At 41.8% G+C, this 12,675-nt stretch overlaps 1 protein-coding gene across 1 annotated transcript in view; it reads left to right on the top strand.

Annotated features, from left to right (window-relative positions):
• Nucleotides 1-6,260: 6,260 nt before the first annotated feature.
• RASGEF1B (RasGEF domain family member 1B) overlaps nt 6,261-12,675 on the top strand; it is a gene marked incomplete at its 3' end in the record, with an annotated part of 33,869 nt that continues 27,454 nt past the window's right edge. Inside the window, exon 1 of the mRNA XM_079709075.1 lies at nt 6,261-6,363. The remainder of the gene's footprint in view (nt 6,364-12,675) is intronic.

The raw sequence follows: 12,675 nt of genomic DNA, 5'->3' as shown, positions 1-12,675 counted from the left end.
CAGAAAAACCTTTTCTTAATTCATTATAAGATCAACTCACTCACAAGAAACCAGACAAAAACCGCTAGAAAGAGAAATGAGAACTAGAGAAATATATGTGTATTTACTATTCACTGTAAGGATTTTACAGGATAAAGAATATTTATACAAAGAAACTCATGTTTATAATTGAATTTCCACTCAAAAGAATGATACATTGTGGGCTTCCCTGGTGGCGCAGTGGTTGAGAGTCTGCCTGCCGAGGCAGGGGACACAGGTTTGTGCCCCGGTCCGGGAAGATCCCACATGCCGCAGAGCGGCTGGGCCCATGAGCCATGGCCGCTGAGCCTGTGCGTCCGGAGCCTGTGCCCCGCAACAGGAGAGGCCACAACAGTGAGAGGCCCGCGTACCACAAAAAAAAAAAAAAAAAAAAAAAAAAAAAAAAAAAAAAAGAATGATACATTGTATCAAAATGTGTTTAAGGTTATGAAATATTTCTTTGTCCGTATAGAAAAAATAAGTCACTATGCATTATATAATCAATGATGATAAGACTGTCTCATAACCTTATGATCAGGCCAAGTACTATTACTTCTCAATATCAATATCCCTCCTGAGTTTATTACAACTAATTACTTTGTAAGAGTAAGTAAAAATTGGCAAATGAGCAAAACAACGATGCTTATAAAGGAAAAATAATAAATTTGCTGGTCAACAGTTCTTGTCTAGTATAAATGAGCATATGGTAACTTTGTACATCTTCTTAGGGGACGTTGAAAACCTACTATATCTGTTGTGGAATTTCCCATGCAGTTGTTACATTCTTTTGTACAGCTTTAAGATCTGGTAGACAAAAAGTGACAGTGAAAGAGGCTCACCTAGATGTGTGGAAGAAACTTCCCTGAAGTTATCTTTTCTAGTCAATTCCCTTCTATTTAGTGGTATCTTCTTAGCAAATCTAAATGAATGGTTCTCTGTAATATTTTTAGCGATCCCAAGAAAGGAAAATATATGCCTCTGTAAAGATTACCATTAGACTTGATTGACCCTCACAGACCCAATATTCTCCCTAAATGAGACAATGATGTGAAAGAACACTGTAAATGATAACAATTGTTAGGAATTATTATTGAGGAGACCATTCCAAGGCTGACCCAATCATGTGTTTCATCACAAAAATTCCTCCTAAGTGGCAGGATTCATTTTGTATTTATGAAGGGCCCGGGACTCGGAATCTTGAATATCTAAATTTTCATGTCTGTTGTTCATCATCCTTCTTTCAAGTTCCAGGGAAAGGTATGAATAGAGGTCAATGTCAAACACATACATGCTTTATTACTATGAAATTCCAACATGGCCCCCTCATAAGCTAGGTTGGTGCATGGGCAGAATCCCTTTTACTCAGGCTAGAATGAGGAAGGGGGCATGAAACCAAAGCATGCCAAGCAGCTTCCTTCCCCCTTTCACTCTAGGCTCTCAGAGGATGAGGAAAGGGAAGTCAGGGAAAATCATGCTAAAAAGCAAGGTAATATAAGGGGTTTTCTCTAAGGTCTAGAGCCAGGCTGGTCTAACTGACCTGACTAACACCCCATCATACCATTGCAGCCATGTGGGAGAGAGAGTCCAAAGAGAGAGGATCCCAAGAAATGGAACCCAGATCCCAAGAAATGAGACCTCTGGCTCCAAAATATCTTTGTCTCTACCTAGCCACACCACTACAGTATTTCCTCCTCCTCTGTGAAAGGGGTAGGGCTGGGGGGAGAATCATGTATTTTTTTTTCTTCATCTTCCTTTAAATCTATTCTCTGTGCAAAAGCAATTGCTTTTTTCATTCTTTTACATAAAATAAATACTTTGGTATCTGTGCAGTACTTAGGTATTATAGGGTTTATTTCTTACCTGTTTAAAAAAAATAATTGGGTTTGTGTGTTCCAGAGAAGCTGTGATTAGTTCAGAAATGCTAAAGGGCAAGTTAACCAGCTACAAAGTTATATTTACATACCTTGCTTAGGAATTGTTCAATGATTTTCTCAAAATTGCATCTGATCATTCTTCATGTTTTTGCTTTATGAAATTCTTGTAATCTTTTATTGAAATACACAAGAGGCAATATACATCATACTTATAAAAAATGGGTTTGTCTTCCTTGGCTTTGAAAGTGAGAAGTTTGAGGCTGCGGTCTAGATTGGCTGTTGATAACTAGTGTGACCAATGCCTTCATTTCCTGCCATTTATAAACTGGGGCTAAGATTCAGTATTCTTGGACTCTTCATCTTCATATTTCAGAGTGACACTAAGAAACTAAATGAAAGAGAATACATGGAAGTGTTTTGGAGAGTTACTTGGCCATTTCACAAGGCCCTTTATGATCCAGAGAGAAGGAATTCAATACGAGAAAAAGCTGCTATTCTACTTGGAGCATCGTTAATGTTTTTCTTACCCTGAAGCCTTGATCCATTCCCTTATACTTTTCCCTCTTTAGTCCTCTCTGGTGTTCTGGAGCCTCATTCCTCTTTGATAGGACAATTTTTAAATATTTGAAAGCCGTTACGCTTTGTGAGATTTTCATTTAAAGTTCTTGTGTCTTCAACTGCTGAGCTGGCACTCCACAACTACTAAGCCCATGCACCCTAGAGCCCAAATTCCCAGCAGGAGAAGCCACCGCAATGAGAAGCCCACCCACCGCAGCAAAGAGTAGCCCCCGCTCGCAGCAACTAGAGAAAAGCCCATGCGCAGCAATGAAGACCCAATGCAGCCAATAAATAAATAAATAAATAAATAAATAAATAAATTAAATTAAAAAGTTCACACTGACCTTTAAAAAAAAGTTTATAACAATCTCTTAAAAAAAATAAAGTTCTTGTGTCTTAAGAAGATCATAAATCACAAATAATGATATTAAACTTGCATCTGAGACATAATAAATGCTGCTTTGCAATGACAAGAATTGATCTCTGGTTTAAATACATATATCTACTAGTTTTAATAGCAATGAAAAGACTCTGGTTTAATTTAAATACACATATCTACTAGTTTTAACAGCAATATCTTGGACATATAAAATGACCAAGAGGTAGAGGATTTTTTTTCAGACATTATTTCGAAAATCTTACAGTAATTAAATCCATTTTGTAGAGTGAGAAGACGGGGACACTGGAATCAGAGAGATATGGATTTAATTCATGGCTTCTCCAGCTGAATGGCCTTGGCAGTTATTTACCTTCCTAAGCCTTATTCCCTTATCTCAGAAATGGAGAAAACAGTACCTATATCTCAGAGTTTTAGTGAGGATGAAAGAACGTGTAAGCAAAAACCGTAACACAAATACGGTGAAATACTCAACAGTGAGTAAACGGAGTGAACAACATCAATATATGTCAACATGGGTGGACGATCAAAATCAAAAGTTAGAGAGAAAACAGTGAGAAACAGAATGAGACAGATTGCACAATAACATTTAGATAAGTATACTCTTGTGCTCACATAAAACAATACGCCATTGTTCATGAAAGGCGGATCGAAAAACTCACACTAAATACAGTGTGAAGGAGTAAGTGCCTTTGGGATGGTGAAAAGGATCTTAGATGGGAAATGAAAGAAAGTGAAATAAAAGGAAGAACGTTGGACATGGATCAGTCATGACAATTGTTCTAATTTTGTGAACCTCAGGTCCAAGAGGAAAGGAGAAGAAAAATAATATTCAGCACAAAGCCGGCCACATAGCAGAAGCTCAATACAAGTGGCTATTTTTATTACTGGAGTGAGGTCTTACTCAGCAGGGGTTTATTTGCATCTATTTGACCAGTATTACTGAGCTTACCAAGATTTACAGAGACAAGCGTTGAGCCAATGGAGTCAAAAGACCAGAAAGAAACTATGACAAGTAAAGAATGGACAGAATATATTTTCATGATAGAGAATATGTAATACATACTCATAACAGCTATTATTTACTGAGTGCTTACCATGTGCTAGGCATTAATTAATTAATTAAGTAATCCAACCAACATGTACTTATTGAATGTTTATTGTGTGTGAGACACTGTTCTAGACGTTGGAAATACAGCAAGAAGACAACAACTACAACGACAACAACAGACCCGGCTCTTCTGGAGTTTATATTCCAGTGAGGAGAGGGAGGAGGGAATGATCAGTAAAATAGACAGTACGTTAAATGGTGGTATAAGGCCCATGGAGGAAACAACACAGCAGGGAAGGGAATGACAAGATGGAGTGGGGATGATGAGATTGCTTTGTTAAGTAGGAAGGTCAGGGAAGGCTTCTCTGAGGGACACTGTTCCAAACTCACTTCGTGTATTATCTCTTTTAATCTTCTTCTGTGAAGAATTTGCTTTTCTAAACCAGGACTGCTGTTTCTCAGATGAGTAAACGGGGGCCCAGAATCTGTCCGCGCATTTTCTAAGGTTTGATCGCTGGCTAAGTGATAGAGACAGAGTTAGGGTTTGAGCCACCTAACTCTGGAGCTGTCTCCGTATATATTATCTCTCATATAGGGAGATGGAAGGGGTCCTGGGGGATTGGCCAGAATGCGGAGCAGGAATGTGGTTTGGTAAAGCATTGAATGAATAGTCTCACTGTATCCATTTTATATTTTTGAGAAATTAAAATAAACATCTTTTGTTTTGGTGGGAAAAAAAACTTCAGAATGTAAAACTGGGCAAAATCTTCTGGGCTGGTGGGTGTAACCGGAGGTTACAAAGGATATGTCAGATATTTCCATTAAGAAATCATGATTTAGTCCAAGTCTTAATTTATTGCTACAGGATCAGGAACTTCAAGATTGTCAATGACTTGCCCAACCTCATATGGCTTGTTTGTTGCAGAACCAGGGTGGAAAACTGAGCTTGAAAGACTAGCCAACCAGCACAAACACAACAGCTGGGCTGGGCCGGGCCACCCAAGCCTTGGTGCTTTACTCTGAACAGCTGGACCCGCCAAGCCTTCTTGGTCTTAGGGCTCCTTCTTCAAACTGCAGAGAAGCTCAGATAGGTGAGAGTAGACAACGGAGTCACAGGAGACCCATTTACAGAAGAGAAGGAGGGAGTATAATTAGGCAAAGAGAAGTGAGAGGAGGCACAGATGAAGAAAATAAGGGGAGGAATCAGCTAAGAATAGGCAAGGTGAACTTCATGCTGTTTCCAACCCTGCAAGGAGGAGGTGGGAGGGAAGATGACACAGGGACAAAAAGAGTTCCTCTATCTCAGGGACAAAAAGAGTTCCTCTATCTCAGTAATCTTAATTATAGCCCTATATGATAGGTATGAAGAGTGTTTTACACATGGGAAAACTGAAGCTCAGAAAAGCTACTTTACTTACTCAAGGTCACATGGCAGGCAAGAGAGGCTCCTGATGATTTCAGATTTTGTTCTTTCCTTGCATCTCTTCCTTCCCTTATTTGTTTTCATCGTTTCTTCCCTCCAGCCTCTTTTTATTCGTACAAATTTTTATTAGAAAAAAAGTTTTACCGTTTTTCCTGAAATAGTTATCAAGTATCCAATGATAGAGCATGCGGTTACCATGACAGCACAGCCTTTACTGAGGTCAGACCTCCCCTCTTTGCCTCCAGAAACATATTTCACAGCAGTTCTCCTTTCTTCGTGGAACTTGTAACAGCCGCAATTTTACATTTTGTTTGGGTGACCATTTGCTTAACGTTTGTCCACCACTTAACTGTAGGCTTCCTAATGGCAGGGACCAGCCTGGAGTGTGCCCCCAGCGTTTGGCACAAAGCCTAGCACTCAGGTTTTCTGTAAATATTTGCTGAGCGAATGTTCTTGTGGTTTCTCTCAGCTCTCTTCTGAAAATTAGACGGACAGTAACCTCTAGCTCATAATTATGTTAATAGATACTGTATAACAGGTCAGGCCGGTATTTACAGGTAGCACACAGGTAAACGAACACACACAGGAATACACATGACTGCACAAACAGCCCCCGGCAGATGCCCTCAGGAGGAAACGCACGCCGTCCGAGCGAGCCGAACCAGCCTAGTTAAACACGCCTGCGCCGGGCTCCGCCGGCCTCCGCAGCGTGGGAGGACAACCGGCAGCCGCGCCACTGGAGTCCCGGGCCCCCGGGGACGCGTGGGCTGGCCGCGGACTCCGGGGGCGGTGAGCTGCGCCGTGATTGGTCCGCGGGGGCCGGCGGGGGGCGGGGCTGGCGGCGGGGGCGGACGCTCGAAGAGAAGGGGGTGTGCGCGGCTGCGGCGGCGGCGGTGGCTGCGGCGGCAGTAGTTTCAGTATAAACAAGGCACCCGACTGGTTGGACGGAATTTTTTGCGCGCTTTTGCTTCCTCTCCTTTGGTTGCGTTGGTGGGCACGCGGAAAACAGCCGGGAAGCCGAGGACCCCGGGTCCATCTGCAGGTGGGTTGTTCCCTGGTCAGCAGTTCTCACGGGAGAAACCGGAGCCCGGCAGCGGGAACGCGCCACCCTGCTGCGCGCTGCGCTCTCCCAGGCGGCCCGGGAGCTGCGCGCGGAGCAGTCCGGATCTCTGACTGCGTCCCGGCTGCCGGTGCCCCTGGAGGCGGCGGGAGATTCTGGCCAGCGAGCGCTCGCTGGTGCAGAGCGTCCCGCAAAAGCGGGGGAAGTGGGGAGTCTTCCTGCCTGGCCGCTGAGGGCGTCTGGGGCTGCCCCGGGAGCGGACATGGTGCCAGCAGGTGCGGGCCCCAGCCACTGGGGCCCGGACGGGGACAGGCTTGGGTTTTGCTTTGCTTCTCTCGCCCCGATCCCGCAGCCAGGCCTTCTGTCTCGAGATCTTGGTAGTTTTTGAGGATTTGTCTGAGTTCTAGTCGCTTTCATCCTTTCTTCAACCTCTCTTCCCTTCCTGTGCACAGCTCGGTTGTTTCCTTCTACTTCTTGGCTAGTTTTCGTGAGTGTGTAGGGGGGTGGGTGGGCAGGTGGGGGTCCTGCTTATTTTTGGTGACGGAGCCTTATAATCTAAGGTCTGACTCTCAGGAAGAGACAAGGGAACAGAGGTCACGTGCTCTCCACTGACGAGGTGATATTCTTTCCTTTCTCCGTTCAGCTGGTAACTTGGGACACAACGTGTCGCCTTGCTCTTGCCTGAGCTCAGGTGAGTCGTCTCGGGTCACCTGGCCGGGCGATAATAACGTGAACTGTGTGTACCTGGGGGCCTCCCGGGCTGCTAGCGGGGGGAAGCTCCTCTCTCTAGGGGAACCGTGGAAACAACTTCAGTGCTGTACAAGCGGAACAGGGCGGAACAGGGGGGCTGGAGTGAAAGTGTGTGTGTCTGTCTGCGAACCACTAGAGTATTGATTCCCACCTTACCCCAACCTGATCCGCGCAGCTCAGGCGAAAGCAGCGTAGCTAGGTCCTCTGACAGTGAGGAGGGCGGCACAAGTGTAGTAAACCGCAGGAGGGGATCTCTAGGGAGCCACTTTCTCTTCTGAATGTAGATGTGTCCGTCTTCGCCGACGAATTCGGTGGGTATAGTGTGTATGGATGAATATGCACAGAAATTTGTGTATGTGTGTTTGGGCAGAAGGCGTCTCCAAGGAGTTCTTCGTCAGCAGCACCATGTGACGATGGCCAGGGACCGCTGGTGTGCGTAGATCTATATTTAGCCCTGGATGATCTCTAATGGCCGAGAGAGGGTCTCTGAACTGAGTGCATAAAGGGGAAGAGTTCAGGGATCAGGGTTTTGCACTCTTTAATAATGTCTGGTACAGTCAGACTCAGATGGGGTGAATAATTTTTCTTTCCTCCCGAAAACAGTAGCTAGAGCTTGGCATGTGATAGCTGTGTCTTAGTTTAAAACATGGACCATGGTGATAAGCCTGTGCTAAGAAACAAGGAGGTTACAGTTAACCAGAGTATATGCCTGATTGGAGATTTGGAAGGAAAACAACTAGTCAAGTGAGGTTTAGAGCAAATGTAGAATTGACTTCTAAAAGGAAAGAAAAATTCTTGGCTGTCGAGATTTTCATAGCAGATTAAAAAGTGTGGCAGCTTGTTAGGTCCTATCATTAATATTTAGTTTATGGGGGGGGCAATTGTTGGGCCAAGGAGGACCTAAGGCACTTGACAGAAGTCAGGGTTCACAAGCGGTGCTCTGTTATGTCTTTCAAGCAGGTTTTCTGGCAAAGTGGAGAAGATCGGCTACTGATTAGCAAGTGTCTTGTTGGCATTCTTCCAGGACATGTGGGTCAATCCTTTGTTTTCCTAGAGGTGGCAGTATTTCTGGCTACTAAGTGTAGTACTTTTCAGTGGTCTAATGGAGTGTTAAATTCTTAGAATTGATTTCTCCCCTGGTACATTTTCAGTCTTGCTCCATTTTATATGCTCCACTAGACATTTAATCTGATTCCTGAGATCATTCTGTCTTTTGGAACAGAAAATCACCATAAACTATTTATATTTACTGTTTTTTTTTAAATTTAATTCATTCTTAGGCATATATTGTTAAATATTTTAATTTTTATTATTTATCATAATAATTCACATTTCTTATATTATTACTAACATTACATTCTTACAGTCTAACTACTGGCCAATAAACTACAATAGACCAAAAAAAAAAAAAAATCAATTGAATAACACCTATCTAGGAAAAAGTAAGAAAATTGAAGGGGCAAAGCTAGGTGACTGTTTATGTTGGTAAGTTACCTAATATGGCACCGGAAGTGGTGGGATCAACTTTATCAATCTCCAGAGGTGGCCTGGAAGAATTAGACTTTGGAGGAGCATTTGGATGACCCCAAAGAGAGTACCTGCTTGGACAGGAGATGAGAAAATTAGGGTATCCTCCCTTACTTGGGAGAAGAATCTGGAATCCCTGAAGCAGGGACTTAGAAACTTGATTCTGGTGCCACAAATAATAAATGGAAAAACCATTATAACATTTTGTAAGGTCTTAAAGAGACAAATTGTACTGTTGAAAATACTGCTTAAGATTGATGGGATTTTTGTCTTTAGTGGTTGAATTCAGGTGTTACCCCCCCTTTAGTTGTCCTTTTTGGTTTTCCAGTTAAATCTATAAAAATTAGATTTGTGCAATGCTTGATTATCCTAGGATGACAGATGTAGCCTGGAGCTGTGGGCAGATTTCTGCCTTGGGAATAGAGCCTAGGGTTCTAATCAATCTGGAGCCCTAACAAGTCACTTACTCTCTCCCTAGACCTGCAGGATCTGTGAAATTGACAAGGTATTGAACTAGATGATTTATGAGTCTCTTTTAGCTCTGTGTTAACTGATTTATCTTGCTGTACTATCACCTCGTTCATTTGCACCCGTTATTAGCTGTGGAACAATGAAGGCTGAAGAATGGTCTGCAGTTAGATGTTCAGCTACTTGGTGTGTGGAAATGAAGAGAGGAGAGTGAAATTTCTTCTTATTGGTGAAAATTATGTAGAGATTTATTATCTGCTTGAGCTGTTTTTTGCTCTTGTTTTTCTCCTACAAGTGTATTTAAAAATGCTATTTTCAAGAAGTTTGAGTCAGGAAAATTTTTTGGACTTTTTAAGTCAGTGTTACTATTTTGTCATTTTAAAACCAGTCTTTTGGGCTTCCCTGGTGGCGCAGTGGTTGAGAGTCCACCTGCCGAGGCAGGGGACACAGGTTTGTGCCCCGGTTCGGGAAGATCCCACGTGCTGCCGAGCAGCTGGGCCCGTGAGCCATGGCTGTTGAGCCTGCACGTCCGGAGCGTGTGCTCCGCAACGGGAGAGGCCACAACAGTAAGAGGCCCACATACCGCAAAAAACAAAACAAAACAAAAAAACAGTCTTTTGACCAATCATTTTTTTCTCAGGTTTGTGTGTTTATTATTTCATTTCAAGGTACATTTATATCTGGAAGTCATTCAATTGATTCAAATTTTATTAGGAAGCCCTGGTATGAAAATGAGTTTAACACAGGGAGAGTACAAATTAGTCTTGTAAGAAAGGAAAGCACTTTATAGAATGCTAGTATCCTTCTATTTATCCAAAAGGGAAGAATGGAGGGGGGTGTGGGATAAGGGTAATTTTTCAAGAACTTGCAGCCAAAAAAATAAAATTCTCCCGGTAACCATGTTCCACAATAAATTGTAAATAGAAAATTCTACTTGTTTACTGAATGTCCTCACTAAGTATGCTGAGGTAAACGGGGTTTAGAAACATAAACCCTTTTAGTAAAGGATGCTCCCCATTTGATATTCTATAATTTGGCTTGAGATCTATCATGTATAAATGATTCAACTACTTATATCTGTGCTGTTCAAGGTAATGGCCAGTGCTGTTCAGTAAATAGCCACATGGGGATATATGAACTTAACTTTAACTAAATTAAATAAACGAAAATTGCCCTAGCCCCATTTAAGTGTTCAATAATAGCTACGTGTGGTGAATGGCTGCTGTATTGAACAGAAGAGGAACATTTCCAATATTCCAGAAAGTTCTTTTTTGACAGCACTTAATTAGATAATGGTGATTCTGATTTTCCAGAAGACCACTTTTATTCCTCTGGGAAAATGACAATTAATTCTCATCATAGACAGGCACCCAAGACATAAGGAAATAAGACTGGCTTTATATGTTTTCAACTGTATATCATGAGCAATGCCACTTTCCAAAGTTCAATAATATTCCACGATCCCAAACACCAATTTCTCAAATTTTTCCCCCAGAACTCTAATTATCCTTTGACTTTTCTAAACCAGCACCTACTGTTACTGCTAGAAAGCACTAATCCTTTCAAAGACAAGGCACGTGGAGCCATCTACTGTTAAGCTCAGGAACTGCATGGCAGTTGTAGATTAAAAACGTTGCAGGAAGAATGTCAACATGTGTTGTGATCAGTTAAAAATTAGTAAAGATTTATCTCATAGAAAAGTTTTAAATGATTCTTCAGGCCCATTTCTAGTTGCCACGTACTGAATTGTTGTTTTGTGTCTTAATAAACTGCTGACAAGATATTCCCAAGACAGAAGATGACAAATTTTAGCTTTGTTTTTCTTCCAGGGAAACCAAAGATGGTAATTATTTGAGTCAGAATCCCTTTCATCCATTAATTAGGAATTAGTGAAGAAAAATTTAAGTAGCATCTAGGACAAATCAAGCAAAATGCACATTCATTTTTTAATGTGGAATCCTATAATAAATCAGGAAATACCACCATTTCATCATTGTAGAGAGAAATAGGACCTTCTTTCCTCAAAAATACTGATTATTTCCCCTTGACTGTGAAATCTACAAAGCATTTGGGGCTCAGTTCCAAAGAATGTACTTATCTGGGAGTTACTTACTTTTTGTTCACATGCCAAAGAAGTGAGTTGATTCTGAGTCGTCTACTCTGTTTTGTTTGTAATCTCAACACAATACCTCTTTTTTCAAGGAGGTTTGCAGAGGTGCTGCATTTCTAGTGTCCAGAGATGCTGCTAGAAAGAAATGAGAAGATAATCTTTGAGACTTTTTTCAAGCTCAAAATAAGCATGTTTTATACAGTGTGGGAGACTTGACTTTTACTTTCCCCAACTTGAATCCATAGTTAGAGAAACACTCTCTGAGCTGACAGTCAGCACTTGTATTCTGAGATCCAGCCGTGCCAAAAGGAGGCTAAAAGTACTTGAGATCCCAGCTGGAGTAAAGTTGAAATATGTGAACTCTTTCTCATTCCGATCTCTGGAGCCTTAAATGAAAAAAGGAAGAGGCTGCATCTCACCAAAGTGCAAAGTTCCTTGGGAATTTAGATGGGAATTTGGGAACCAGTCATTGCCGGATCTTAAATTAAGCCTCTCCTCCCTAAACAAATATGCTTTCAAAGTTCAACTGTGATAGGGAGGGCTTCCTCTACCTCGTTTGGACACATGCCCAGCATTTGAACAGAAGCGAAAGGATAGCGATCAATATAAAGACATTGGATTTATTAAATATTTCACTGAGGTGCTCTATGATGAAATAGGGGCTGAAATAAACCTTTTTTTTTTCTTGGACTCCTACCTTTGCTATCTCATTCTCCTGAGTGTAAAGGAAATGCTGACTTGACATCCTGGCAGAGATTTACCAAACACCTAAAGCAGATGTTGAAGGATGGCTTTTGATTTAGTTCCCACACCCATCTTTTCCTGGCCCTCTTCCAATTTGAATTGTCACCTGAAACCACCTTAGACTGATGCACCTGCCTCCTCATAAATAACCTTGTGCAAAAGCAGTCACTAATTCAAACACAGTCTGTTGTTTCGAAAAAGGCAGCTTTTCATCTGGTGCTTTAGTTGGTTTGAAACCATTAGGCATGCCTTTCAAATCCATTCATCCCTTAAATCACCTAGAGCTTGCTTCCTTGCTGCTGGATCAATGTCATGCTGAACTTTTGCAGGGTCCTTGGAAGGACATGATATATCTTTGTGACTGAATTAGCTGCCCCCGTAAGATATCTTGTCTGTCAACCAACTTTTCAGCTTCCCAAATTAAATTTAAGAAAGAACATTCATCTTGTATACGTGTGTTGGATATCTTTTACTTCCCCTTGGGAAGTTTTCCAGAAGAACCACCAAAATCTGTTTCCCATTGTCTCATTGCCTCCCCCTTATCCCAAAGTGCTCCCTCAATGTCTGTGGGGGGGAGCTATTTAAATATCTCTACGCAAAAAAAAATCTCTATGCAAACCGAAAGAATTGTCTTTTTCATTCTCTTCAACGCCATTGGATCAGTACTACTAGAAAATATTTACATGTATTGGTTG

Source organism: Hyperoodon ampullatus (assembly GCF_949752795.1).
Source record: "Hyperoodon ampullatus genome assembly, chromosome: 1".
Taxonomy (NCBI): domain Eukaryota; kingdom Metazoa; phylum Chordata; class Mammalia; order Artiodactyla; family Ziphiidae; genus Hyperoodon; species Hyperoodon ampullatus.
Note: the sequence above shows the minus strand (reverse complement) of the source record. Positions and strands in the feature narration are given on the sequence as shown.